This window comes from Taudactylus pleione, unplaced genomic scaffold (assembly GCF_031769625.1).
Source record: "Taudactylus pleione unplaced genomic scaffold, aTauple2 ptg000471l, whole genome shotgun sequence".
In the NCBI taxonomy this organism is placed as follows: domain Eukaryota; kingdom Metazoa; phylum Chordata; class Amphibia; order Anura; family Myobatrachidae; genus Taudactylus; species Taudactylus pleione.
Window position 1 is genome coordinate 2,880,607 of NW_028284873.1, and position 26,921 is coordinate 2,907,527.

The following is a 26,921-nucleotide window of genomic DNA, read 5'->3' on the forward strand; positions in this document are numbered from 1 at the left end:
GGAATCGCTTTGTTTCAGCTCCTCCTTCAGTTTCTTAAGCTGCTTTTCCAACAGTTTAATTAAGGGAATTACCTGACTCAAGCTGGCAGTGTCTGAATTCACTTCACAGGTGACTACTTTGAAGGGTTTTAGCATTTTGCATAGCACAGAATGCATTTTCCAATGAGCTTGAGTAAGGTACCTCTCCCCTTCTCTTCCTATGTCATAGTTCGCTGTGTAGTTTCAGATGGCTTTGTGCTGTTCCGCTATCAACTGAAGCATATAAAGGGTGGAGTTCCACCTTGTAACTACCTCTAGCTTCATCTGGTGGCAGGGCAAATTCAACATTTCTTGCAGGTGCTGCAATCTTCTACGTGTGCCTGTTGAATGGCAAAAATGTCCAGACATTTTTCTAGCCACAAAGAGCATCTCCTGCACAGGCCTGTCATTTTTAAAAAAATGTGCACCACCAAGTTGATTGTGTGAGCAAAACATGGGACATGTTGGAATTCACCCAGCTGTAATGCTCTGTAATGGATGCACATCTAATACCAGCATAGATGTTATGGAGTCAGTGATCTGCTGTGCAAATGGGTGACTGCTGTCATACCTGCTACACCTTGCAAAGGATTGTTTAACAGTCAAATGTTTTTTTAACTACTAGAAGTAGTCTTCCCAGCAGCAGGCATAGCGCTCAAGGATTCTTCTGGGGCAAGGACTGATGTGAATGATTTAAATACTTTTTGTAAATGCCTCCCCTCCTCCCTCATAAATTTGCTTCAGAATCAAAAAAATAAATAAAATGTACTACTAATCAAACCTTCCTTTCCCTGCCTTCAACTACATATATACTCCAACTCCCTCAGGCCTCTTGAATAATAAAGACATTTGTTTCCTGATGTGCCACAGCCGCTGAAATCTTCTACATGCAGTTGCTGAGTGCCAAAAATATCCAGAATTTTTTTATGGCCGCTGACAGCATCCCTTATATGCCCCTTTCATTTTTAACAAAATTCTGAACCACCAATTTGATTTGGTGGGCAAAACATGGTAGATTTTCAAATTTACCCAGTTTTTTTCATTGCTCCCAACCCCAACCGGTTGCCTGGTGAATTGATAGGCTGTTATATATAACTGTTCAGCCTGGGGCGTATCTAGAATGGGTGCAGGGTGTGCGGTTCACATGGGCCCCTGAGTCCAGTAGGGGCCCGCACCTCACACCCTGCACCCATATTATCTAATAATTACCTCTCTGAGGTCCCACGTCGGGTGTCTTAACCCTGAAAAATATGCTGGAAAATGTCAGCCGAAGCCATATTTCCAGCATTTTGCGCATGCACAGTGAGGAAATCACTGGGCAAATGGCGGCCACACCATTTCCCCGGTGACCTGCACATACGCAGTAGACTCTGGGCAAACTCTAGTGCCCAGTCTACTGATGCTGCGGTCAGCGGTCAGATGCATCAGTCTGCTGCCAGCTGCCACGGAGAGAGGAGTGGGCCCTGGACTGGGAATGAACACAGGCCCCTCCTCTCTTAATATGCCCCTGGGTTCATCTCATTAAATGCCTGCCTATTTGCATGTAGGTGAGTCTAAGCAGAATAACTGGATAATGTAGATTGTAGATGGTGGGTGTCATGAGAGAGACCAGAAATATGAGCAGCAGCACAGAGCATCTTCCTGCCAGGATGTGTGCAACAAAGTGCAAATACATTTAATACAAAAATTTGTTGTATATATTGGTCACATTACATACATGTTTACATGTTACATACAGTGCATAAAGCAGGCTGATGTAACCTGATGCATGCCACCCATTGTTGACAAACAATTTCCAGTAGGCCCATCAAACAGCACGGATGCTGGGAGTTGTAGTTCAGCCAGAGAGCTATAGGCTGCTTTCCTCTGATGTAAACAGCAAGTCTTGGTCCCATTATCCCTAACAACCTCCCTGAGAACAAAGTAAATGTCTGTTTAGAGTGTGTACTATTTAGTAGCACCTCCACAAGCAAGGCCACTGCATTTCTATTAGATGTATAAAAAAAACCTCCTTCAGAAAAAAGATGTCTTTTAGGAACTGAAGAACTTGATCCTACATTGATCAGTATTGTGAGCTGTGTGGTGGTCAAAATTGACTGGAAATGACTGGAAATAAATGTTATTGAGGTTAATAATACTGTAGGAACAAAACAGGCCCAAATTTTATGATTTTAGCTGTTTTTATGATTTTTTTAGAAAAAAAATACAGATACAGATCCATAACCAAAACACGGGGGTCTGCACACATCCCTAATGTAAATATATATATATATTTTTTTTTTTTAAATAAACCATGTGACCCCAGCCCAAATCAATACAAATTTCTCAAAGCCTTTGATGGTTACTGCTAATTAGGGGTGAGCGGGTTCAGATTTCTGAAATCCGAACCCCCCTGAGCCCCCCCCGATCCGAGTCCGATCCGAGTCAGGCTCAACTTTTCCCGCCTGACTCGGATCTGAAATCGAGGCAAAACGTCATCATCCCGCCTTCCGAGTCTCGCGGGTTTTGGAACCTATATAAGGTACCCGCGTCGGCGCTATTTTCTCACTCGGCTGTGGACAGTGAAGAGGGAGGGTGGGAGTTAGGGCTGGCTGGGCTGTGTAGTGTAGTGTAGTGCAGAGTAGTGTTGTGCAGTGCTGTGCTGTGCTGCGCTGTGCTGCTGTTGTCCACTACTTCAAAGTCCATAGGGGCTGGCTGTGTTGTGCTGTGCTGCTGTTGTTAATAGGGGCTGTGTCCACTACTTCAAAGTCCATAGGGGCTAGCTGGACTGTGTTGTGCAGTCAGTTCTCCATAGGGGCTGTGTCCACTCCAAAGTCCTGTGCAGTGTCCCAGTCCTAAAGGGGTGCTGTAGTGTTGTCCAGGGGGTGCTCTGTCCATCAGGGGTGCTCCCCCCAAGTGCTAAAAAAATAATATTTTTTGTGTGTTTGTGAATTGTGTGCGCAGTAGCCGCATGTGCATCAACAAAGTAGTGCCAAGCGTGCGCCTGTGTCATAAGTAAAGGGCCGGCTGGCTTGACCGTTAAAGGGTGCTGTAACCCCCAAAGTACTCTCCAGTCCAAACCAAAAAAAAAATTATTTTCTGTGTTTGTGAATTGTGTGCGCAGTAGCAGCACGTGCATCAACAAAGTAGTGCCAAGCATGCGCCTGTGTCATAAGTAAAGGGCCGGCTGGCTTGACCGTTAAAGGGTGCTGTAACCCCCAAAGTACACTCCAGGCCAAACCAAAAAAAAAAATATTTTCTGTGTTTGTGAATTGTGTGCGCAGTAGCCGTACGTGCATCAACAAAGTAGTGCCAAGCGTGCGCCTGTGTCATAAGTAAAGGGCCGGCTGGCTTGACCGTTAAAGGGTGCTGTAACCCCCAAAGTACACTCCAGTCCAAACCAAAAAAATATCTATTTTCTGTATTTGTGAATTGTGTGCGCAGTAGACGCACGTGCATCAACAAAGTAGTGCCAAGCGTGCGCCTGTGTCATAAGTAAAGGGCCGGCTGGCTTGACCGTTAAAGGGTGCTGTAACCCCCAAAGTACACTCCAGTCCAAACCAAAAAAAAATTATTTTCTGTGTTTGTGAATTGTGTGCGCAGTAGCCGCACGTGCATCAACAAAGTAGTGCCAAGCATGCGCCTGTGTCATAAGTAAAGGGCCGGCTGGCTTGACCGTTAAAGGGTGCTATAACCCCCAAAGTACACTCCAGTCCAAACCAAAAAAATATATATTTTCTGTGTTTGTGAATTGTGTGCGCAGTAGACGCACGTGCATCAACAAAGTAGTGCCAAGCGTGCGCCTGTGTCATAAGTAATGAGCCGGCTGGCTTGACCGTTAAAGGGTGCTGTAACCCCCAAAGTACACTCCAGTCCAAACCAAAAAAAAAAATATTTTCTGTGTTTGTGAATTGTGTGCGCAGTAGCCGTACGTGCATCAACAAAGTAGTGCCAAGCGTGTGCCTGTGTCATAAATAAAGGGCCGGCTGGCTTGACCGTTAAAGGGTGCTGTAACCCCCAAAGTACACTCCAGTCCAAACCAAAAAAATATATATTTTCTGTGTTTGTGAATTGTGTGCGCAGTAGACGCACGTGCATCAACAAAGTAGTGCCAAGCGTGCGCCTGTGTCATAAGTAATGGGCCGGCTGGCTTGACCGTTAAAGGGTGCTGTAACCCCCAAAGTACACTCCAGTCCAAACCAAAAAAATATATATTTTCTGTGTTTGTGAATTGAGTTCGCAGTAGCCGCACGTGCATCAACAAAGTAGTGCCAAGTGTGCGCCTGTGTCATAAGTAAAGGGCCGGCTGCCTTGACCATTAAAGGGTGTTGTAACCCCCAAAGTACACTCCAGTCCAAACCAAAAAAAAAATAATTTTCTGTGTTTGTGAATTGTGTGCGCAGTAGCCGCACGTGCATCAACAAAGTAGTGCCAAGCATGCGCCTGTGTCATAAGTAAAGGGCCGGCTGGCTTGACCGTTAAAGGGTGCTGTAACCCCCAAAGTACACTCCAGTCCAAACCAAAAAAAAAATTATTTTCTGTGTTTGTGAATTGTGTGCGCAGTAGCCGTACGTGCATCAACAAAGTAGTGCCAAGCGTGCGCCTGTGTCATAAGTAAAGGGGCGGCTGGCTTGACCGTTAAAGGGTGCTGTAACCCCCAAAGTACACTCCAGTCCAAACCAAAAAAATATCTATTTTCTGTGTTTGTGAATTGTGTGCGCAGTAGACGCACGTGCATCAACAAAGTAGTGCCAAGCGTGCGCCTGTGTCATAAGTAAAGGGCCGGCTGGCTTGACCGTTAAAGGGTGCTGTAACCCCCAAAGTACACTCCAGTCCAAACCAAAAAAAAATTATTTTCTGTGTTTGTGAATTGTGTGCGCAGTAGCCGCACGTGCATCAACAAAGTAGTGCCAAGCATGCGCCTGTGTCATAAGTAAAGGGCCGGCTGGCTTGACCGTTAAAGGGTGCTATAACCCCCAAAGTACACTCCAGTCCAAACCAAAAAAATATATATTTTCTGTGTTTGTGAATTGTGTGCGCAGTAGACGCACGTGCATCAACAAAGTAGTGCCAAGCGTGCGCCTGTGTCATAAGTAATGAGCCGGCTGGCTTGACCGTTAAAGGGTGCTGTAACCCCCAAAGTACACTCCAGTCCAAACCAAAAAAAAAATTATTTTCTGTGTTTGTGAATTGTGTGCGCAGTAGCCGTACGTGCATCAACAAAGTAGTGCCAAGCGTGTGCCTGTGTCATAAGTAAAGGGCCGGCTGGCTTGACCGTTAAAGGGTGCTGTAACCCCCAAAGTACACTCCAGTCCAAACCAAGAAAATATATATTTTCTGTGTTTGTGAATTGTGTGCGCAGTAGACGCACGTGCATCAACAAAGTAGTGCCAAGCGTGCGCCTGTGTCATAAGTAATGGGCCGGCTGGCTTGACCGTTAAAGGGTGCTGTAACCCCCAAAGTACACTCCAGTCCAAACCAAAAAAATATATATTTTCTGTGTTTGTGAATTGAGTTCGCAGTAGCCGCACGTGCATCAACAAAGTAGTGCCAAGCGTGCGCCTGTGTCATAAGTAAAGGGCCGGCTAGCTTGATCATTAAAGGGTGCTGTAACCCCCAAAGTACACTCCAGTCCAAACCAAAAAAAAAATTATTTTCTGTGTTTGTGAATTGTGTGCGCAGTAGCCGCACGTGCATCAACAAAGTAGTGCCAAGCGTGCGCCTGTGTCATAAGTAAAGGGCCGGCTGGCATGACCATTAAAGGGTGCTGTAACCCCCAAAGTACACTCCAGTCCATACCAAAAAAAAAATTAATTTCTGTGTTTGTGAATTGTGTGCGCAGTAGCCGCACGTGCATCAACAAAGTAGAGCCAAGCGTGCGCCTGTGTCATAAGTAAAGGGCCGGCTGCCTTGACCATTAAAGGGTGTTGTAACCCCCAAAGTACACTCCAGTCCAAACCAAAAAAATAATAATTTTCTGTGTTTGTGAATTGTGTGCGCAGTAGCCGCACGTGCATCAACAAAGTAGTGCCAAGCGTGCGCCTGTGTCATAAGTAAAGGGCCGGCTGGCTTGACCGTTAAAGGGTGCTGTAACCCCCAAAGTACACTCCAGTTCAAACCAAAAAAATAATATTTTTTGTGTGTTTGTGAATTGTGTGCGCAGTAGCCGCACGTGCATCAACAAAGTAGTGCCAAGCGTGCGCCTGTGTCATAAGTAATGAGCCGGCTGGCTTGACCGTTAAAGGGTGCTGTAACCCCCAAAGTACACTCCAGTCCAAACCAAAAAAAAAAATATTTTCTGTGTTTGTGAATTGTGTGCGCAGTAGCCGTACGTGCATCAACAAAGTAGTGCCAAGCGTGTGCCTGTGTCATAAATAAAGGGCCGGCTGGCTTGACCGTTAAAGGGTGCTGTAACCCCCAAAGTACACTCCAGTCCAAACCAAAAAAATATATATTTTCTGTGTTTGTGAATTGTGTGCGCAGTAGACGCACGTGCATCAACAAAGTAGTGCCAAGCGTGCGCCTGTGTCATAAGTAATGGGCCGGCTGGCTTGACCGTTAAAGGGTGCTGTAACCCCCAAAGTACACTCCAGTCCAAACCAAAAAAATATATATTTTCTGTGTTTGTGAATTGAGTTCGCAGTAGCCGCACGTGCATCAACAAAGTAGTGCCAAGTGTGCGCCTGTGTCATAAGTAAAGGGCCGGCTGCCTTGACCATTAAAGGGTGTTGTAACCCCCAAAGTACACTCCAGTCCAAACCAAAAAAAAAATAATTTTCTGTGTTTGTGAATTGTGTGCGCAGTAGCCGCACGTGCATCAACAAAGTAGTGCCAAGCATGCGCCTGTGTCATAAGTAAAGGGCCGGCTGGCTTGACCGTTAAAGGGTGCTGTAACCCCCAAAGTACACTCCAGTCCAAACCAAAAAAAAAATTATTTTCTGTGTTTGTGAATTGTGTGCGCAGTAGCCGTACGTGCATCAACAAAGTAGTGCCAAGCGTGCGCCTGTGTCATAAGTAAAGGGGCGGCTGGCTTGACCGTTAAAGGGTGCTGTAACCCCCAAAGTACACTCCAGTCCAAACCAAAAAAATATCTATTTTCTGTGTTTGTGAATTGTGTGCGCAGTAGCCGCACGTGCATCAACAAAGTAGTGCCAAGCGTGCGCCTGTGTCATAAGTAAAGGGCCGGCTGGCTTGACCGTTAAAGGGTGCTGTAACCCCCAAAGTACACTCCAGTCCAAACCAAAAAAAAATTATTTTCTGTGTTTGTGAATTGTGTGCGCAGTAGCCGCACGTGCATCAACAAAGTAGTGCCAAGCATGCGCCTGTGTCATAAGTAAAGGGCCGGCTGGCTTGACCGTTAAAGGGTGCTATAACCCCCAAAGTACACTCCAGTCCAAACCAAAAAAATATATATTTTCTGTGTTTGTGAATTGTGTGCGCAGTAGACGCACGTGCATCAACAAAGTAGTGCCAAGCGTGCGCCTGTGTCATAAGTAATGAGCCGGCTGGCTTGACCGTTAAAGGGTGCTGTAACCCCCAAAGTACACTCCAGTCCAAACCAAAAAAAAAATTATTTTCTGTGTTTGTGAATTGTGTGCGCAGTAGCCGTACGTGCATCAACAAAGTAGTGCCAAGCGTGTGCCTGTGTCATAAGTAAAGGGCCGGCTGGCTTGACCGTTAAAGGGTGCTGTAACCCCCAAAGTACACTCCAGTCCAAACCAAAAAAATATATATTTTCTGTGTTTGTGAATTGTGTGCGCAGTAGACGCACGTGCATCAACAAAGTAGTGCCAAGCGTGCGCCTGTGTCATAAGTAATGGGCCGGCTGGCTTGACCGTTAAAGGGTGCTGTAACCCCCAAAGTACACTCCAGTCCAAACCAAAAAAATATATATTTTCTGTGTTTGTGAATTGAGTTCGCAGTAGCCGCACGTGCATCAACAAAGTAGTGCCAAGCGTGCGCCTGTGTCATAAGTAAAGGGCCGGCTAGCTTGATCATTAAAGGGTGCTGTAACCCCCAAAGTACACTCCAGTCCAAACCAAAAAAAAAATTATTTTCTGTGTTTGTGAATTGTGTGCGCAGTAGCCGCACGTGCATCAACAAAGTAGTGCCAAGCGTGCGCCTGTGTCATAAGTAAAGGGCCGGCTGGCATGACCATTAAAGGGTGCTGTAACCCCCAAAGTACACTCCAGTCCATACCAAAAAAAAAATTATTTTCTGTGTTTGTGAATTGTGTGCGCAGTAGCCGCACGTGCATCAACAAAGTAGAGCCAAGCGTGCGCCTGTGTCATAAGTAAAGGGCCGGCTGCCTTGACCATTAAAGGGTGTTGTAACCCCCAAAGTACACTCCAGTCCAAACCAAAAAAAAAATAATTTTCTGTGTTTGTGAATTGTGTGCACAGTAGCCGCACGTGCATCAACAAAGTAGTGCCAAGCGTGCGCCTGTGTCATAAGTAAAGGGCCGGCTGGCTTGACCGTTAAAGGGTGCTGTAACCCCCAAAGTACACTCCAGTTCAAACCAAAAAAATAATATTTTTTGTGTGTTTGTGAATTGTGTGCGCAGTAGCCGCACGTGCATCAACAAAGTAGTGCCAAGCATGCGCCTGTGTCATAAGTAAAGGGCCGGCTGGCTTGACCGTTAAAGGGTTCTGTAACCCCCAAAGTACACTCCAGTTCAAACCAAAAAAATAATATTTTTTGTGTGTTTGTGAATTGTGTGCGCAGTAGCCGCACGTGCATCAACAAAGGAGCAGCGCCAAGCGTGCGCCTGTGTCCCATAAGTAAAGAGCCGGCTGGCTCATTTCTTAAAGGCTGGTGTAACCCACAAAGTGCACTACTCTCCAGCAAAAATAAAGAAATATTTTCTGTGTTTAGCCGCACGTATATATCAAATCGATATAACATAAATGGAGGACCAAACTTTCTCCGATAAAAATAAAATAGAGAAAGATCAAGAACCACTTCCTCCTAGTGCTGAAGCTGCTGCCACTAGTCATGACATAGACGATAACATGCCATCAACGTCGTCTGCCAAGGCCGTTGCCCAATGTCATAATAGAGGGCACATACAATCCCAAATGACAAAGTTCAGGAAAATGACCTTGAAAAAAACATTTAAATCAGCTGAAGAGAAACGTAAACTTGCCAATATGCCATTTACGACACGGAGTGGCAAGGAACGGCTAAGGTCGATCCCTAGTATGTGCATGACTAGTGGTTCAGCTTCACATGAGGATGGAAGCCCTCCTCCCACTAAAAAAATCAAAAGAGTTAAGCTGGCAAAAGCACAGCAAAGAACTGTGCTTTCTAAGAAGATATCACATATCCCCAAGGAGAGTCCAAGTGTGGTGGTGGTTGCGATGCTTGACCTTCCCAGCACTGGACGGGAAGAGGTGGCTCTTTCCACCATTTGCACGCCCCCTGTAAGTGCTGAAAGGAGCACCCACAGTCCACTTGCTGATATGCAAATTGAAGATGTCACTGTTGAAGTACAACAGGATGAGGATACTGGTGTAGCTGGCGCTGAGGGGGAAGTTGGCGAGGAGGATTCTGATGGTGATGTGGTTTGTTTAAATCAGGCTCCGGGGGAGATAGTTGTTGTCCGTGGGATGAAAAAGCCCATCACGGTCATGCCTGGGCAGAAGACCAAACATTCCACCTCTTTGGTCTGGCAATATTTCTATCCAAATCCGGACAACAACTGTCTTGCCATATGTACCTTATGTAAAGGTGGAATAAGTAGGGGTAGGGACGTTAACCACCTAGGAACATCCTCACTTATACGGCACCTGCAGCGCGTTCATAATAAGTTACTGTCAAGTTCAGAAACTTTGGCTAAGACCGTAAGCAGTCCAGGGACACCTAAATCCCGTTGTCCTGTTGTATCCAAGTGCCTGCAAACCACACCATCAACTCCCTCCTCGTCAATTTCCTCCTTAGTCAGGATCGGAAGTAGTCCTGCAGGCCATGTCACTGGCATGACTGACTCTCCTATCCCGGATTCCTCCGGAGGATCCTGCATTGCTACGCCTCGTGCTGCCGCTGCTGCTGTTGCTGCTACTGGGAGTCGTTCATCATCCCAGAGAGGAAGTAGGAACACCACTACTTTTACTAAACAATTGACCCTCCAACAGTCCTTAGCGAGGAGGATGAAGTACGACAGCAAAACGTATAACTGAGGCCTTGACTGCTATGTTGGTGTTATCCGCCATTAGTGCAGTGGGATTTAGACAATTGCTGGAGGTAGTGTGTCCCCGGTTCCAAATCCCGTCTAGATTCCACTTCACTAGGCAGGCGATACCGAGACTGTACAGAAACGTCAGAAAAAGTGTCCTCAGTGTCCTGAAAAATGCCGTTGTACACAATGTCCACTTAACCACGGACATGTGGACAAGTGGAACAGGGCAGACTAAGGACTATATGACTGTGACAGCCCACTGGGTAGATGTATCACCTTACGCAGCAACAGCAGCAGCGTCACCAGTCGCAGCATCTCAGAAACGCCAGCTCGTTCCAAGGCAGGCTACGCTGTGTATCACCGGTTTCAGTAAGAGGCACACCGCCGACAACCTCTTAGAGAAACTGAGGGAAATCATCGCCCAGTGGCTTACCCCACTTAGACTCTCCTGGGGATTTGTGATATCTGACAACGCCACCAATATTGTGCGGGCATTACATCTGGGCAAATTCCAGCACGTCCCATGTTTTGCTCACACAATAAACTTGGTGGTGCAGAATTTTCTGAAAAGCGACAGGGGCGTGCAGGAGACGCTTTGGGTGGCCCGAAAAATTTCAGGCCACTTTCGCCATTCAGCGACTGCGTGCCGAAGACTGGCGCGCCAGCAAACACTCTTGAACCTGCCCCGCCATCACCTGAAGCAAGAGGTTGTGACGCGGTGGAACTCAACCCTCTATATGCTTCAGAGGATGGAGGAGCAGCAAAAGGCCATTCAAGCCTATACATCCACCTATGACATAGGCAAAGGAGGGGGTATGCACCTGACTCAAGCGCAGTGGAGAATGATTTCCGTGTTGTGCAAGGTTCTCCAGCCCTTCGAACTTGCCACACGTGAAGTCAGTTCAGACACTGCCAGCTTGAGTCAGGTCATTCCCCTCATCAGGCTTTTGCAGAAGCAGCTGGAGAAAGTGAAGGAGGAGCTAAGACGGAGCGATTCCGCTCGGCATGTGGGACTTGTGGATTAAGCCCTTCATTCGCTTTGCCAGGATTCCAGGGTGGTCAATCTGTTGAAATCAGACCACTACATTTTGGCCACCGTGCTCGATCCTAGGTTTAAAGCCTATGTGGTGTCTCTCTTTCCGGCCAACACAAGCCTGCAGAGGTGCAAAGACCTGCTGGTGAACACACTGTCAGCTGAAGCGGAACGTGACACGTCAACAGCTTCTTCTTCATTTTCTCCCGCAACTGGGGCTGCCAGGAAAAAACTTAGGTATCCTAAGCAACCCGCTGGCAGTGATGCAGGGCAGGCAGGACCAAGTTTGGACATCTGGTCCGGACTGAAGGACCTGGCAACAATTTCTGACATGTCTACTGTCACTGCATATGATACTGTCACCATTGACAGAATGGTGGAGGATTACATCGGTGACAGCATCCAAGTAGGCATGTCAGACAGTCCATACCTGTACTGGCAGGAAAAAGAGGCAATTTGGAGGCCCCTGTAAAAACTGGCTCTATTTTACCTGAGTTGCCCCCCCTCCAGTGTGTACTCCGAAAGAGTGTTTAGTGCAGCCGGGAACCTTGTTAGCGAAAGGCGTAGGAGGTTGCTTCCACAGAATGTGGAGAAGATGATGTTCATCAAAATGAATTATCAGCTCTTCCAGGGAGACCAGCCTCCAGAACGTACAGAGGGACCTATGGTGGTGGATTCAAGTGGGGACGAGTTAATACTTTGTGAGGATGAGGATGTACACACTGAAGAGGGTGAGGAATCGGTGGATGAGGAGGATGAGGATGACATCTTGCCTCCGTAGAGCCAGTTTGTGCAGGGACACATTAATTGCCAGCTTGTTTTGTGGGGGCCCAAACGAACCAATCATTTCAGCCACAGTTGTGTGGCAGACCCTGGCGCTGAAATGATTGGTTTGTTAAAGTGTGCATGTCCTGTTTATACAACATAAGGGTGGGTGGGAGGGCCCAAGGACAATTCCATCTTGCACCTCTTTTTTTTCTTTGCATTATGTACAGTTTGGGGCCTAGTTTTTCAAACTGCCATCCTGTCTGCCACTGCAGTATCACGCCTAGATGGGTCACGTGTTTGTGCCGCCCACTCGTGTCGCTTAGCATAGTCATCCAGCTACCTCGGTGCAACCTTTTGGACATAAAAACACTATTGTGAGGTGTGAGGTGTTCAGAATAGACTGGAAATGAGTGGAAATTAAGGTTATTGAGGTTAATAATAGCATAGGAGCAGAAAAACCTACAAATTCTGTGATTTTAGCTGTTTTTATGCTTTTTTTCAAAAAAATACAGATCCAAAACACAAAACCCAGAACCCAAAACACGGAAGGGTGGTTTTGGCAAAACCAATCCAGATCCAAAACACGAAGAAAGATCCAGATCCAAAACCAAAACACAAAACACGAAAAGTGGCCGGTGCACACCCCTACTGCTAATACAGAAAAGTAAACTGCAAATGCTGCAATCAGCATTAGACTATGCCATGGCATACTGGTGCTGCTATCACAAGGAGACTTGTGGTGAGGGGCTCTCTAAGGAAACTAGACCCACAAAATTATTTAGAAAACAATGCCTACTGCTGAATAGCTGTCCCCAACTACCCTAGTGTCGGTTGGGATGTCAAAGTATAGGTAAAATCGTAACTTTTATGTGTGGACTACAAGTCACAGAAAGCACGGGCAGCCTTTAACTGCTTGGAGCATTCTAATGCTTGAGGAACTGAAAGTGCCAGCATGCCTGTTGCTACAAGTGTCTGCCAGAGCCTGCTGGTGCGTGTAGGACACAAGCATCAGAATGTACTACCAGCCTAAGGTACCTGTAGCTTTCCTCAAAAACAATACAATAAAAACACTGACACAATAGGAAAAAATGCTGTATTTGACACACATTCCAATTTACTCTTTAAAATCTTTATGTCTACCCTAAATTATCTTCTTTTTTTCTTGCTGTAAGTATTTCAATACTTAAATGAAAAATAATACACATATAAGGCTCTATTTATCGATTTTTTTTTACTAAAATAATGTGAATATGGATGTCCCCCCCACTCCTCCGCCCCCTCCAGTTCTGACACACAAAGTAGAGTCGGGAACCGACCCCTGTGATCAGATTTGTGGTCTTAATAGACCACATTCTGATCACTGTAAAAAATATATATATATATTTTTTACATTTGAAAAATCAAACCCCCGCACCCAGTGGCCCGCTGATCAGTGAGCTCTCTCCTCCGCTCAGCTGGTTCCCGGGCTCCTGCACTGTTACCCCAGTCAGTTGTGTTGTAAACAGGCATCTTAGTGTACAGCACACATCAGCTGACCAGTGTCACAGACTAGGAGCTGGAGACCAGCTGGCCTGTGGAGAGAGCTCAGCGATCACCAGGCAGGTAAGTGCAAGACTGCAAACGGAGGGGCAAGAGCGGGTGGTCGGTGGCGGTGCATGCGTGGATATTAGCTCACTATATTTTACAGAGAGAAATGTGCGGTGAGGATTCGCTGGGACAGAGCCTTCTCGCAAGCTCTGTCCCTGCTTGAGAATCTTCATACATTCCTGTATTATTTCCTAAATTCATAATGCAAATTTAGGTGAAAATATCACACTACAGCCACATTTGAAATGCGAATTGTACTAAATAGGGGTCATGGGATGATGCAATAATTAATCTGATAGCAGCTGTAATGAAGTGAAGAAAGGGGCATGTCTAGAGCAGCGCAGAATAAATTAATTTCATTGTAGCAATGTATCAATGGATGTCACAGTATAGTTCATTCATACAGGGGTATACAATTACCGGCGATGTGCGGCTGTGCAGATCATCACTAATTACAATAGCCCAACATATATAGAGCCATGACAGAGGTGTCCGTAAAGCGCCATCACCCAATGGGGCATGCGGCATGGTCGCTGCCCCAACAGCACCCGGGTGAGACAGCCTGCCATGCTTCTCCATCTTGCATGGTGCTTGGAGAGGGTGCCCTTGGTGCAACTCCATTTAGCACCACAGTACATGAGTTCATCTGTGTGGAAAATATTGAGGGAGCACGAGCTGGCAAACCAGATTAATCAGCTAAAGGGGAGAATGCTGATCTGTACATTATATTGGGCTTCTAGTAGATGCATGGGAAAATTTCCCCTTGGCATAGTAGAGTTGTGATTCAGACAACTTTGAATATATAGATGTGACACAATATGCAGCAGTAATGGGAGGGAACTTACCTTACACTGGTGGTACCTACAGTATTTGAGTAATACTCTTTTGAGTAATGTGCGCACATTTTAGTTCAAAATCTAAATCAACATGTTTTGTAAAAAAATGTTAGCATCAATTATGTAAAAAGCTCTCTGAATATGAATTTTAGCCTTCAAGAACCTTTAATACCTTCTGGTTTCAGAGGAGTTAACATGTTGAGATGCCCAGTTCACAATGCAGAGCCAAATGCAATGTCCTTCAATGGAATAGTACATTTTCCTTCCACTCCAATTTTTTTTTTTTTCTTCTGCTCTTCTCTTGTTACTCCCAGAGGACATGTTAAGCCTTTGTGATTTCTTCCTGGAGTTCCCAGCTGTCTGGGTGGTTCATCAAGTAGGCCAAGTTTACTGTTTATCTCGGTATATCCCCCAATTTTCCAGTATGAATGATACCTTTATTTCTAGATTTTATAAAGTAAATCTCAGCCTTTAAACCAGGCAAAAAAAAGTTCAATGTCAGTTTTACACCAGTTTTGAACTATGTTACCTTAGGTGTATTTACTCAACTATGTTTTTTTTACATGCTGATAAGTATTTTTCCCTCATGTAGAAATGGGGAGATTTGCAAAAGGACAGTTTACTAAGCAGTATGATGTGGCTCCAAGATCCATATTACAGAATTTACTAATCAGCAGTTTGGAAGCTGAAAACTGTTGTGGATGGTATGCAAACCCCAAAACGGCACGTGGTTCAGGTGAAACCAGTGCTCTAAGGGCCTGATTCAGACCCGCTCGCGAGCGCTGAGTGCTCGCAAGCGGGTCGATGGTGCCCTAGTGCGCATGCACACGACAGGGGAGCTCCGCGGTGCGCATGCGCGAGACCCGCATAGCGATGACCAAGCCGTCGCTATGGGTCTCGCACCAAAGGGATCGTGCTGTCGATGGTGAGTGACAGCACGCCCCCTTTGGTGGGCATGTCGGGGGCGTTGCTGCCCAGACGGAGGCGTTTCCATGGGAACGCCTACCGTCTGGGGCCGGCCCCACAGACATCACTAGTGATGTCAGTGGGAGTGCTTTTGGCTCTGATAGAGCTAAAAGCACTCCTGGGCTTGCGGCAGCGAGACCCTACCGCAGGGTCTCGTCGCAAGCCTGATGGTCGCGATGGTCTTGACCGTCGCAACCATCTTTTTGGCTGATCGCATAACCTGTGGGTGGTCACCCACAGCTATGCGAGCGGCCAGAAGGGCGCTCCAATTTTAGGTAGGAGGAGAAACACAGAATTTGGCGGCAGATAAGAACCACTTAGCCCATCTAGTCTGCCCCATTTTTAAACATATTATTACCTCAACCCTTATTGATCCTTACTTCTTCTGAAGGATATCCTTATGTCTATCCCATGCATGTTTAAATTGCTCTACTGTCTTAACCTCTACCACCTCTGATGGGAGGCTATTCCACTTGTCCACTACCCTTTCTGTAAAGTAATTTTTCCTCAAATTTCCCCTGAACCTACCGGCACGTCAAGCACTAAACATTTTTTTTAGACGTTCCATGGACAGCAGAGCTGAGGGCAGAGGCATGGCCTCCGTCAGCTACCCTGACACTGCTCACAGTGGCAGATTAGGCTGCCAGGACAGTCCCCACTAAGCCGGTCCCTATAGTGGCCAGCGGCTGCCCTTTACACACCCTCGCCTGCTGCTGCGGCGAGCAGCTTTGTAGCTTCTGCACATGAGTTTACTGAAGGTAAAAGAAATGGCAGACAGGGGAGCTGCTGCGCACGCCCAGCCTCAGCAGCTCCATCCACAAGCCTTTGTGGAGCTTGTCAGTCACAACTGATGGCTCCGCCTCCAGGACAATCTCTGTGCATGCTGCAACAACAAGCAGCCTGCACGGTGAAACTGACCACAGACAGACAAGCAATGGGCAGCCAAACACAGGCGGCGACCTGCAAATTCTGACTGTTGGATCCCGAGCAAGCAGCAAGTGAAGAGAAGAGGAGCAACAGGTAAGTGTTGGCGGTAGTGGTGGTGGGGGTTTGGTGCAGACAACATAGGGCTGGGGTGATACAGTGGATGGGGAATTAGGCTGAGAGACACTGAGGCTGGATGAATGAATCTGAGACACAGGGGCTGTGGGAATGACGCTGAGACACACAATAGGGCTGGGGAATTGGTCTGAGAGACACACTGAGGCTGAGTGGATGGGAATGAAACAAACAGGGGCTGGGGGGAATGAGGCTGAGCGATACAGGGGGCCTGTAGAGCCACAGATGGGCCTGGGAATGGATAGATGCAGGTGGGCCTGGAGAGACATAGGGGGCCTATAGAGACACATGGAGGCCTGGAGAGACACATGGAACCTGGGGATAGAAGACATGAGGGATCCTGGAAAGACAGAGGATCCTGGAGAGACACAAGGGACCTGGATAGAGACAAGGGAGCCTGGAGAGACACAGGAGGGCCTGGAGATGGAGAGACACAGGGGCCTGGAGAAACACAGGGGGGCCTGGAGATGAAGAGACACAGGGGGCCTGGAGAGACGCAGGAGGGACTGGAGATCCACAGGGGGCCTGGGGATGGAGAGACGTTAGGGGGTCTGGAGAGACACAGAAATTGTTTGATCAGGGGAAATTCACATCTTGCCCTGCACAAAAACTTCTGTTACTATATAATATCTTGATAAACCTCAGTCATAATGATGACGTTGGTTATATTTCTATATAAATAGACATCTTCCAGACAATGTGATCTCCTACATGAACAGTGAATACCAGCTGGAAACTCTGCGCAGTGAGGCTCAAATTCCACAGCAGCTCCCCATTGCAGAAAAACCACCATATAGGTAAGAAAAGATTATCAAACTGACTGGCCTGTACCTGGTGCAGAGGGATGGGGGGCCCCAAAATGTGTATCATCCACCAAGATTTTTGTTGCCAGCCCTGCTCCCCTCAGTGGCTTGCAATAGTCCCTCCAGGCCCTAAGAGGAGGGAGTATCCTGTCCTCCCCCAAGGACCTCATCCCTTCAACAGACCCGCCCCCATTAGGGCTGTTTCCTGAAATTTCCATCCCAAACCGCCCCTGGTGCCACCCCACGCACCCCCTAATCCTGAGCCCCAAGGCCAGGCTTTCTTGGAGGAGGCACCGACACTGGTCGGGGAAAGCCTGGCACACCTCCTCCAATAAATTTGTCAGAGAACCATGGCAGATGGGCAACATGTTAATTAAGTCAAGAGATGTAAGGGACACTAAAACTGTGTGGCATAATTTGTAGAGGGCATAAATGTGTGGCATAATGTGTAAGGGCATGGATAAAAACATATAAATGCAGGTGACAACGCTAAATGAACTTAAAACACTTTGACCACAAGTCAAATAAGTACGTAAACAAAGTCCAGCTTCAATGAGAAAGACGTAATGGATGCTAGTATGCCTCAGCAGATTAGTAGTGACAAATGGTACAGTTAGTGGAAAAAGTTATCTCACTAATATATAAAGCTTGTGATAAAAACAGCGTGACAAGCTGCAGCCTATGGTGGATAATACCTGGGTCACCCTGGGACCGCAAAAGGCACAATACTGGTAAATAGATGGTAGAGCAAGGAGCTTGAAATGCATTGGACCTACTGATTGCTGCTATATTGAAATACCTGGACTGTTTTGATTGATGCCAGTTAGACACGAAGAGTGGAATTGGGATCCCTCTGCTTGCACCCTATGCCATCATGGGAGACTTTATGGTAAAGAGTACCAATACCTCTCCATTGCACTATTAATTACAAGTGCAAGTATGTAGTTCTTATGTAACCATTTTTGGTTTGTTTGAATTCTATTAAATTGTTATTTTTTACAGTAATACACATGTATACCCATTTAAAATTTTTCCATATGTACTAAACAACTGGAGCCAGACAGAGTCAACCACATCAAGAGGAAAGTATAATAATTATACCTCCTGATTTATTGTTCTCTACTTCACCATTGCTGCACCGGTAGTTGGATTTACCATTTATTTACCAGTATCTCACTATATTAGGCTCAACTTTATATAGTGAACAGAGCATTTGCCACAGTACCTTCTCGCAGAACAGAAATGAACAGTCAATGTGGCTGAAATCCTGCTCTGATAGACCCAGAGCTCTCCCTGTGGTGCCGACTGGGTCTCTTGCAGGGGAAGATAGAAAAAGCCGCAGTGGCTTTAGTCAGTGGCATCACAAGGTGGGTGTAGGTGGGTGCGGGCCGCACCCGGGTGTCACCCGTCGAGGGTTTACACCATAATGCTAACTCCTCAGTGACGGGTGCTGTACTGTAGCATTATGTGCAGCACTCGGCTCCTGATACAGTGAGGAAACCGACAATGCACACAGGATGGTCCCCGGCGGCAGTCCGCATCTCAGGATCCCCGGAGTGATTAACACTGACCACACCCCCTAACCATGCGGCCACGTTCCCTACCAGTGAGGTCACGCCCTCTTTTTACCACAATACTACGGTGCCTTTTTTTTCCGGATGCCGCTGCTCACAAACCCCTCTGGCTGCCTGCTTCCACGCGGGTTTGCACTGCTTACTGTTATGCAAGGTAGCTGGCGTCTGCCAGTAGTGCGTGTCAACTGTGCTCCACACTGTGATTCGGTAGAGGTGGATCAACTGACGCGTTTCTCGGCCCATTCACATTGACCATTTCCTCAGCGGTAATGCAGCTCTCTCTACTCCATGGCTAAGATAAAGCTTCCATAATTAGTTGAAATAAATGCAGGTGTGCTCATGTAACTTAGAAAAACAATAGGCATCAAATATGATATATACTTATTTAAAGATCCACTCATCTGAAAAGTCACATGAAAAAATAATTAAAATTATATAAAATACCAAATAAAATAAATAAAACTAAATAATTCACTTAACTTAATTTGAATTTAATTTATTTTTATTTGGTATTTTATATCATTTTAATTATTTTTCCATGTACATTTTCAGAGGAGTGGATCTTTAAATAAGTTTATTTCACTATTGAGTTGCATTAGCACAGCTGCATTTGTTTAAAAAATGTGTCAGGTGATCCACCTCTACCAAATCACAGTATGGCATGCAGTAGACACGCACTACTTGTAGACTCCAACTACTTTGCACCACAGCAAGCAGCACAAACCCATGTGGAAGCAGGCAGACAGTGCGGTATGTGAGCAGCGGAAGGCACCATCAAGTGAAAGGAGAGGTCCCGCTGCCCAACGGTGCACATGCCAACTGCCGGGTCTGGGCAGTGACAGTTACCACCAGCTATAAGCAGACTGCAGCCACTGCGGCATTACTATCTTCCTGCTAAGTGCACATGCCCCCTGCCCTCATGTCCCCTCCTCCCTGCCATCCTGTGAAAAGCGTCCACCTGTGCGGCCGCTGACGCCCCCTTTTTTGTATTTTTTAAGAGAGTCTGTGGCGATGCCTCCCTAGATTGGCCACGACCCCACTCAGTGCCGGGGCCTGGGGCCACTCTCTATGGCAATGAGTGCCAGCATGCACTGAAAGTCCTTGAGTGTTCTACCATACTAGTGCCTCTAGAACTCTATACGCCAGTATACCCATGGGCACAAGTATACTTACAATTGTAGTACCATAATGCACTTTAAATGCTGCCCCAAAAATTTTAAAATATTATGTGCCACGTTATATTAAAAATATTAATGTCCCCAAAACAGTATTCCAGTGTAAAATAGTAAGCAAATAGTGCCCCTGTTAGAAACAAAATAAATAGCTGTGACCCCAGTAGTAATAAATGGTAGTGCTAACAGTAGTGTTAAATAGTAGTGCTGCCAGTAATAATAAATATTAGTGCTCCTTGTAGGAACTAAATAAATAATAGTGAACTCAGTAGTAATAAATAGCTGTGCTGCCAGGGGTAACAAAATAAATAGTGGTACCTCCAGTAGTAATAAATAGTAATGCTACCAGTTATTGCTGGTGCAAGGTTTGTAGGTGCCCTAGGCAAAGTTTCAAATTACTGCCCATAATTTTTCATAAAACCACACTTAAGTGTTTACCAAAGTCTATAACACCTGGATGAGTAATTTTTCATATGCACATCCTGTCAGTGGGATGCAGTTTATAGACTGGTGTACTAAATGCCACCAGTCTATATCCCGACGCGAGAAGCCAGACGGGGGAATTCAGATAGGCGTCAAAATACAGACACCTATCTGAATCCCGATGCCGGAACGCCGAAGGACAACAGCCTGAACGAGGTTAGTCCGGGGCGTCCTTAGCGTTAGCCGCGGGGCGGAGGGTTTGCTTTAGGGAGTGTAGCAGGGTTAAGGTTAGCACTCCTTAACCGAACCCCACCCAGCACCCATTAACCCATTCTCCCCCAGCACTCAATAACCCCCCTCTCAGCACTATTAACTTTCCCCACCCAACACCTATTAATCAATTTACCCCAGCACTCATTAACCTCCCTCACAGCACACATTATCCTCCTGCCACCCCACATTACCCCCAACACCACCACCCAACATCAATTAATACATTCACCCCAGTACCCATTAACTCCCCTCTCACTGCACATATTAATATATTCACCCCCAGTACCCATTAACCTCTCCTCCTCCCAGCACTCATTAACCCACCTCTGCAACCATTAATCCTCCTGCACAGTACCAATTAGTACATTCCTCGCCAGCACCAATTAAACAGCTCACCCCTCCCCCCAGCACACATTAGCTTCAATCACACATGTAATCAGTGGATTAAATAGTTAATTTCTACATAGGCATATAAGTTGTAAGTTGTAACACACATATACCCCTTGCTAGGTCTCTTGAGGTTTGAAATGAGATTGTCTTAATACAGTTGCTGTTTTTCCATAGAATGGTCAAATGACCTTTTGGGGTCATAGAAGATATAAATTGAGGCCTAGCTCCTACCTGCCACTGCTTTTACTAGAAGTATAATGAGCCATTCATAGCTTCTATGTTCTTATCAGTTAGCTACTGTACATTCCATTGTAAGATGTGCAGAGATGCTAAGCATTATGGGTAATTAGCAGTAATGTCCAGACTCTACACACAAAGGAGCCTTGAAATAGAGTTCATCTCCCGACATTAGGATATGTCATTACTGTATCTCTTTGAGTATATCTTAGTGCTTACAGAGCATGTGCAAGAGAGATAAGTTTGGTCAATGCTATGCTGGACCAATGAGTGCTTGATACCTAGCACTGTATGTAACTGATATGGGCTTAATATCCGGCAAGCCAACACCTAGGGTATATAAACCAAAGGTACACAAAGGACCCTTTAGCTCATGGTAGACCTGAGTCTGCAGTAAGGTGCTGCCAATGTACTGTATATTGAACTACCTGGGCGTTGTGAAACGAGGGCTCCCCAGAGAAGATAAGATGTACATCTTATGTTGGAGATGATGAATTACCGGTGTCATCTGAATACATAGACAAAAGTTGAGTATACAGTATACTTTGTATGTTGTTTGTTTATTGTTTGTTTGTACTTGTAAATAAAGTGTGTTCATTTGTACTCATTCATATTGGTCACATGTGTAACTATTTCATTTTGATCAGAACGAAACCCACCGTTATGCACTTGGTGTCGAGAAGTGGGATCGGAAGGGTTAAGTTTGTGACCAATTGACTGATTCTGTAAAAAAAAAGTGCAAAATGATGTTTTGCTTTTTCTCTGCTGACCTGTATATTGCATTTTGTATGTTTTTTCTGTCTCATTCCTATGAGAAAAAAGGATTGTGATTTAGCTTAAATCACGTTGTATGTTGTTTTGTCTTTTTAAAAAAAAAAGAAAATTGAGAAAAATGTTTTGCAAACTTTTGAAACATGTGAAAAATGCCAAGGGTAGATTACAGAAAAAGTTGGTGAAATTTCAGAAATGTGTTAAAAAATCTCAGATTAATCCAACTTGTTTTGGGATGCCTTTACAAAGTTGTAGTGATTTGAGCTTTTTGAAAGCTACCTATTTTGAATCAGATGAAATGCCATTTTGTGTTTCTGAGGATTCTGCCAGTCTGCCTTTGACAAATTCCATAGGGGGGAGAGAGAATCCCCACACGCAAGAGTTAAAATGTCAAGTGGTGATTTATTACACACATCTTGCGTAGAAATTTGTGAGCTTGAAATACAAAGAGTGTGTGAAGTTACGCAGAAAGAACTTGAAACAGAAATTAAGCATTGTATTCACACTACAGAAAATGTGTTTGATCAGAGAAGTGATTGTGTGATTCAATTTTCTGATTTCACAAAATGTGAACAAAATGTTGAAATCCATAAATGCAAAGAATATGTCCAGAAATCAGAATCAAAATTGAATGCAAATGAGGTTTCTGATAACATGCCATTGGTTAGTGATACTGTTGAGGTGAATGATGGTATGTCTGACTTGTCCATGACTGTCCCGCTTGCCATGCAATTTGAAATTATTGAAAAAAAGGATGTGTTTGCATGGCCATTCAGAGGGGTGTTGCTAAGTGAAGGGGTGGTGATGATGCCTTTTGCCTTGCCCAATGAGACATGGGCATTGCCCAAAGCCAAGAGGTGGGAAATGGGCAGGATTTCAGTAAATGACCATGCCCCTGAGACTGAAGACTTCCCCCATGACAACATTACTTTTACATGGCATGATCAACGTGTCATTGTTGAGTTTAAGAATGCAAAAAGTGAACAAGATGTGTTTTCTGATGAAACATCCATTGCAAATGATGTTCATGGTTTATTTGCTCATTGTGAAGGAGGGGTTGGTGGGTACACACTGACCAACCACAAGGAACATACATGCAGTACAGACACACTGACTGTGGGCTTGTGTAGTGACAAAGTTGCAGATTTTGTGTTTGGTAATGAATTTCGTATCCCAGTGTATTTCCTTACAAAGCCTTACCAGCCAAAGGTTTTGAAGCAGCTGAAAGACACACAGTTGCTAACAACAACGGCAGAAACTCTGATGCTAATTACGGAGATCAAAACACTACTTGCTGGCCGAGTAAAATTTAAACCAATGTTTGAACTGTCCATACTGGATTTCTTTATGATCACAGCTCCACGGTGGAGGGAAGAAATAGAGACAGGTGTAAGAGATAATTGCAGCAGGATAAGTAAATGCTTATTTTGTGTTGTTGTTATGGTTTATCTCACACTGTTTATTTGTCTAAGCCAACAGGTTGCTGGTTGGAACAGGTGATGAGAGAATGTCGCTGGAGGTGTGCCTGAGATGGCGATGGCCACAGAGTGATTTCTTATACAGCAGAGAGAGTCCAGGAGGACAACAAAGTTATAAGATCTGATGGCACAGCCATTACATACATCTATGTGTATTCTGCAAAACTGAACTTGTGCCTTATATTGGTTGGATCCACATTCACCAATATTATCAAGACTTTTTCAAGATTTCATTGAACTGAACTGAACATTGCTTTACTGATATTAATTATCTTATAAGCAGCTGATATATTTGATATAATCATATGTATTCTTCACTGTTTTATTAGAATATTCACATGATATAAAGGAATATATATATATGTAGAGAGTTAGAAATGAAACAAGAGTTCAGTGATGCTTATTGGCAGGATTTTGCAATACAGCCAGAGTGGTCAAGTCCTGAATGGAAATGTTGCTTAGTGTGATTTTATATTATTTGTTACATGTAATCATAGTACTAACCTTGTTATATTATATGTTATTACATTGTTTGTTAGGATAAGTAGGATAAGTACAATGGAGGTTTAGATTATGCAATGGGGATCATGTTCCTTATATTTGATATGTAGAAATTAGGGTGGAATGTAATCAGTGGATTAAATAGTTAATTTCTACATAGGCATATAAATTGTAAGTTGTAACACACATATATCCCTTGCTAGGCCTCTTGAGGTTTGAAATGAGATTGTCTTAATACAGTTGCTGTTTTTCCATAGAATGGTCAAATTACCTTTTGGGGTCATAGAAGATATAAATTGAGGCCTATCTCCTACCTGCCACTGCTTTTACTAGAAGTATAATGAGCCATTCATAGCTTCTATGTTCTTATCAGTTAGCTACATTCCATTGTAAGATGTGCAGAGATGCTAAGCATTATGGGTAATTAGCAGTAATGTCCAGACTCTACACACAAAGGAGCCTTGAAATAGAGTTCATCTCCCGACATTAGGATACGTCATTACTGTATCTCTTTGAGTATATCTTAGTGCTTACAGAGCTTGTGCAAGAGAGATAAGTTTGGTCAATGCTATGCTGGACCAATGAGTGCTTGATACCTAGCACTGTATGTAATTAATATGGGCTTAATATCTGGCAAGCCAACACCCCAGACTAGGGTATATAAACCAGAGGTACACAAAGGACCCTTTAGCTCATGGTAGACCTGAGTCTACAGTAAGGTGCTGCCAATGTATATTGAACTATCTGGGCATTGTGAAACGAGGGCTCCCCAGAGAAGATAAGATGAAGTACATCTTATGTTGGAGATGATGAATTACCGGTGTCATCTGAATACATAGACAAAAGTTGAGTATACAGTATACTTTGTATGTTGTTTGTTTATTGTTTGTTTGTACTTGTAAATAAAGTGTGTTCATTTGTACTCACTCATATTGGTCACATGTGTAACTATTTCATTTCGATCAGAACGAAACCCACCGTTACACAACACATCATTAACAAGGTCCCTTACCTGGCTCCTGCAGCTCCTTGTTCTTCCTCCTGTGCAGCCTGGGAGGTGGAGCTTGCAAGCTTGGCTGTGTGAGAGAGAAGTAGAGTAGAGGGGACGTGTCCCCACACTGCTGGCTGCCTGCTGCAGCCGGCTGATTACACGAATGGCCAGAGGAGCAGTATGCAGCAGGTATAGATGAATAATACCTGGTGCAGCTGTGACAGCAGCTGACACCAGTAGTAAGCATTATGAAGGATGTTAAAGTCATCCTTCATTTTTCCAAAAGGCAGCATCAGTCTTCAGGTCCCAGTGCCCTTATGCTGCTGCCATATTTCCGTCACCTTTTGTAAAGAGGGACCAGATACACTGCAATTCTGCAAAGCCGTTTCCATTCACCAACTTGTGCATTCTGCTTTTATTGAAAAAGAGAAAAACAATGTCAACAGTAAATATAGTAATAGACCATTTCAGATCATACAAATGGACAACAAGAGCATCAAAACATACAAAAAAACAAGTGTTTCAGAAAATTTCGACTGATAACATATAATAACAGCTGCCTAGCCTAGAACAGTTGTAGAGTAGATATAAAGTTTACAGGCTATACAAATAAACATAACAAAAAGAAAAAGAAGAACACAGAGATATAATATAAAGAAAGGTAGAAAAAGGAAGGAGGAGCGGGGAGAAAGGGAACGGGAATCCAGTTGCCACCGGGTTTACTAAGGTACATTAGGGGGAGGAGATGCAAAGTGAGTAGCATAATCCTTGCATTCCAACCAAACTAACCAAGTGGCAGTAAAGATAGAAGACGCCAGGTTTTAAGAAGACGTGAGGTCTTCAATAATCATGTAGAGGTCAATCCTCTGGAACCACTGAGAGAGAAAGGGGGCCGGACAGTGGACCTCCAAAAGCAGGGAATCACTGTTCTTGCCGCATTCATGAGACGGCGGAGCAAGGATTTTTAAAATTGACATGTCTATTAAAATGAGAAGTCAGAACTCTGGTTTGGCGGGGAGTGGGAGACCAGTGATCTTTACCAAGATCTCGCGGACCAAACGCCAGAAGCCAGCACTGGGCACAGCCACCAAATATGGAGTGGAGAGCTCGATGCTTGACCGCACCTCCAACACAGATCAGAGAGACCCGACAACATCTTGTGGAGTTGCACAGGGCATCTATACCAGCAACACAAGATCTTGTACTGAGTCTCGAGCTCCTGTATCGAGGATGTTGCGCTTTTATTTTTAATGTACCTCATTGTTAAGTCAAACAAAAAGAAAAAATAAACAACAACATTGCAGCACACTGGTGCATTACAGTCATGCCCAGAAATTCCTTGCCATGTTTAAATGAAGTAAGCAGGGATAACCGCTGTTTCCAACAGATGAAGAAGGGGGATCATGTAATGCAAACCGTACATCCCTCTTCCTCTGATCTGAGAAGTGCTGCTGGTTGCTGAGCATAGACGATCACAGGATGATGAAATTGGCTATTTTGGACAAGCAATAAGATCAAATTCAGTCTTATTCTCTGTTATATGACTAGTGCTTTACTTGCAAATGATGGGATGATAAATTAAGGTTAGCAGGGCATGACAATAGGCAGACAATAAGAGCTGGGGCAATGTGGATAAAGTATAGAAAAGGACCGATAAGTCATAAAGTAGGTAGGAGCTGAGGGCCACAGGTGAAGGCTTACAGTAGAGGCATATTTATTACAATTCGCACTGAATCCCTTCCAATCACTTCTCGCAAAAAATACCCTAAGACTGTGCTACCAGCTACCACTAAACAGCACCGCCCCCAAACCTTCCCCCCCCTCTCCCGGTACCCTGCTCAGCCCATTGAGCTCCCCAGTGATCTGGTCATCTGATGGCTGTGTG